Source organism: Poecilia latipinna, unplaced genomic scaffold (assembly GCF_001443285.1).
Source record: "Poecilia latipinna isolate Pla-1442-1.1 unplaced genomic scaffold, P_latipinna-1.0 Scaffold831, whole genome shotgun sequence".
Taxonomy (NCBI): domain Eukaryota; kingdom Metazoa; phylum Chordata; class Actinopteri; order Cyprinodontiformes; family Poeciliidae; genus Poecilia; species Poecilia latipinna.
The window spans coordinates 84,354-88,266 of NW_015113447.1; the positions used below are offsets into that span (position 1 = coordinate 84,354).

Genomic DNA, 3,913 nt, shown 5'->3' on the forward strand with positions numbered 1-3,913 from the left:
TTTTGTGGAGGAAGAACTTCTGACAAAGTTTTTTCCACTGCTAAAAACAAAATAAAAACTTTTACTAAAACTACGATTTAAATAAAACAGAGCACTTGAAGGGAGATGTAAGCAAGACAAATCAAATTTTAGTCACTTAAAGGGCAGGATGAGTTTGTAAAATAGAAAGTCAGACATATTGTTGAACAGCAGGAAGTGAATGAAATCCAGCATTTAGCAGGAACACAGTATTTGAAAAGTGTTAATATTTCATGCACTGTAATTTATTCAAACTGAGCAGATCTACTGGTATTGTTGCATCATGCACATTTTTGGTAATTTCAGCTTTTAAATTGATAAACATGAGCTTAAAAACTTAAACATGTTTGATTGTTGCAATGGTTTCACAATTTTTAATTTAGGTGTGCATGTTTCTGCCAAAGAGTTTCAAGAAAATGTTAAGCCACTTCTGCTGTTTAGTATTTATTGAATTCAAGAAGAGGGGTTTAACGAGACGTACGGTCTTTCAGTGATTTTTCTCACTAAATTAGAGGTTGTTTTGTTGGGAGATGGACCAAAATATTCATGTAAAAAGTCTGGTTGACTGTATTTTATTTTGAAGGTGTAGAGAAAATAAATACATGACCCAGAAACCGAAACGCATCGTCTGAACTTTTCGTTTTACTTTGAAACAAAAGACAGGATGGATCTTAATATGAACATAAATGTGGTAGGATAACATGGATTTTTACATTCATTTAGGATGCAAAACAAATGTAATGCAGACACTCATATATATTTAAGTTACATTTATTTACATCTCTGCTCGGTGAGCCAGGAGTTTTTTATTCATTCCTCCACTTTATTCATTCTTATTTTTCTCATCTTTGCTGTTTTTATCATTATTTTTTGTTCAACACTTTAGTATGTGTCAGTTGTTTTCATATGTGCTTCATCAATTAACTGATGAAAATATAAATCATAGCTCAGTATTCAAGCTGCACCTCCGCAGATCAGTCAAACTGACCCGCTCTCTCCACACAGGTAGGTTCCCATCACTTTAGAGGTGATTATACTGGTTTATTTGGTTGTTAGAACATTATATTAAGGAGATTTTTTGTCTTGAAATTCAACTCATGTCTCCAGAGTTTTAATATATGTTTATATAGTTGACATTTTCAGAAAGTGAGCAACAAAAGCAGATTATGACAGACATAAACGCAATGAAACATCTTATGAAGAAGTGCATCTTTGATTTCACTAAAAACAACACTTTGTCGCCTCCTAGTGGCCAAAAGTTGATGAAAACAGTCCAGTCTTTTTGAAAAAGTTTGAACAAATGTCTATTTATTTTAATAATTAATCCATTAGTGGATAATGACACAGAAATGTGACTAAAAAAACCCCCAACAAGAACTAAAAAACAAGATAAAATATAAATGTCCCGCCACAAAAGCAGCACAGCGCATGTGACTGCAGGGGGCGCCAGTGCCTCTAGGTAGAAGGTGTTGAGTGGGTTTTCAAGCCAAATCATCTCCTCTGTGATTAATATCTATTGGGAAGAAAAATCTAAGTCAAACATTACCTTATGTTTTCTATTTCCAGAGTGTGAGGGTGAATATTACCTGTAATAATTGGGTTTGAAGGGTCCGTGTTTGCTGATGCCGAGGTACTGGGCCTGCTCCTCGGTCAGCTCTGTTACATGAGCGTCAAACATCGGCAGGTGCAGACTGGCTACATATTCATCTGGAAGTACAAACGGCCATGTTGGCATTTAGATCTCAGATTAAATGTTGAGCAGACCTGACATATGTAGGTCCATCACGAAATATAAAACTTGCCCATCTTCTTTGGCAGCAGGTAAACGTCCTGTTTGTACCGTCCTGCTGGTGCGTTGTACAGCTCTATTAGAGCCAAAGCCTGAAACACACCAGCGGGAAGATGAAGGCAAAGTTAGGCAAAATAAATAAGGTAAAAAGGTAAAAATAAATAAAATTAAATTAAAACAGCAGGTTATATACCTGAGTTGCAGCTGTGACGGAGAGGACAAAAGACGGCACAGTGGAGCAGCTCAGGTTCAGCAGTCGACCCTGAGGGAAAAGTAAAAGAAAAACAAAAGAATAAAATGATCACAAAAAATTTGAAATATGAAATAGAAAACATGTCAGATGCTAACAATAATAGTTATGATGATCACAACAACAACAACAATAAAAAAGTGAAGCAAATCTGAATACACAGTGCTATGCAGAAGTGTTTCCACATCTTGTGCCTTCAAGCTTTTCGTCATCTTATCTATATACAGCTCTGGAAAAAAATTTTAAAAACCACTTAAAATGATCAGTTTCTCTCATTTGTTTGAGTAAAATTAACATTGCTCTTTTATTCTATTAACTACTGACAACGTGTCTCCCAAATTCCAAGCAGAAATTTAGTATTTATTTGCAGAAAATGAGAAATGGTCAAAATAACGAAGAAGACGCAGTGCTTTCAGACGTCAAATAATGCAAAGAAAACAATTTCATATTCATTTAGAAACAACTATCCTAATCTAACTCATGAAGAGTTCAGAAATTAATTTTTGGTGGAACAACCAGGAGGTTTTCAATGGGGTTCAGTGCGGTGGGCTCTTCATTTTTTCAGAGCTGTATATGTTTGCATGGATGACTGTGGCTCTCATGTAAAGAAAAAATAAAAAAACCCAAAAAACAAATGGTGTCTAAAGATCTGAGGGAGGAGATTCTCGACATCCATCGTAAGTAAAGGTTACATAAAGGTTACAGTCCGTTTCATGTTCATACTCCTTCACTGCGATCGCAGCCGACAACCTTCCTTGATGGAAGAAATCCAGCAACAAAACCATTCAAAATGTTTAAGCTGAACTTCAGGGTTAAGGAACACATCTTTCTGATCACATCGTTAAAGTTTAACGGTTTATGGTACCATAAACTCTATGGATAAAGAAAACTTTAATTCTCCATAGTTAATGTTTACAAGTTATCAAAATCCTGTCCTCAGAAAACATTTCCTTCAGCTCTATCTCCCACTGTGGGGTCAGAGGTGAATCCTTGTCTGAACCTGTGATGAAACCAGAGTCCAGCCGCATGGGCAGCATCTCTGGTTGCCGTCTCATTACTGCAGGTTCCTCCCTCTTGATTCAAAACGGTTAGCTGTCTCCGCATGCTCAACAGGGCCTCTGTCAAACTCAGAAATAAGAGACCCATCACCGCACGCAGACAGGCTGCGCTAGCGGTGAATAATCGTCGTCATCGGGGGGTAAAAACAGCTTCGTCACCTCAGCCAGGAGGACGACCCGCTTGCCGTCAGGCCAGATGATGTGGTCCACTTGAGGCCTGACTCGATGCCACTTCAGCTCTGAGGTCCGCAGACTTGCCTGAGAAGAGGAAACCTCACATTCAAACACACTCGAATGCTCACAAACGCAAACATGATTTAGACTCAGAGAGTTTTTACCAAATCTATCTCAGTGTTTGAGTGTCCCATGTTGCAGACGATGCAACCACTCCTCATTCTGTCAAAGTGTTCCCGAGTTACCACGTTCTTGTTGCCTTCAAGGAAACGGAAAGACGCACTGTCTTACAAAAGTATTTATATTTCTTAAGTTTTTCATATCGGACACAAACTTTTGTGTATTTTATTAGGAATTACAGGTATGTTATTGGACTGTGAAAGTACCTGGAGGCAACATGCAACCTCCATAAAAAATAATCCCCAGGATTTAAGCCCTATGACACAGGTGTCAAACTCAAGGCTTGGGGGCCAAATCTGGCCCGCCAAAGCTTTTTTGTTACCTAAGGTATGCATAAACATTATTTTATCAGTCAAATCAAAGCAGTTTTTATCTGTCAGACTCTCCGGTCTAGTGGTCCACTGGTTTGAGTCTTACATAAAAAACAGGGATTTCTTTGTTTCA

At 37.8% G+C, this 3,913-nt stretch overlaps 1 pseudogene; it reads right to left on the bottom strand.

The window, feature by feature from the left end:
* Positions 1–1,600: 1,600 nt before the first annotated feature.
* Positions 1,601–3,913, bottom strand: part of LOC106956602 (adenosylhomocysteinase 2-like) — a 14,745-nt pseudogene continuing 12,432 nt past the window's right edge.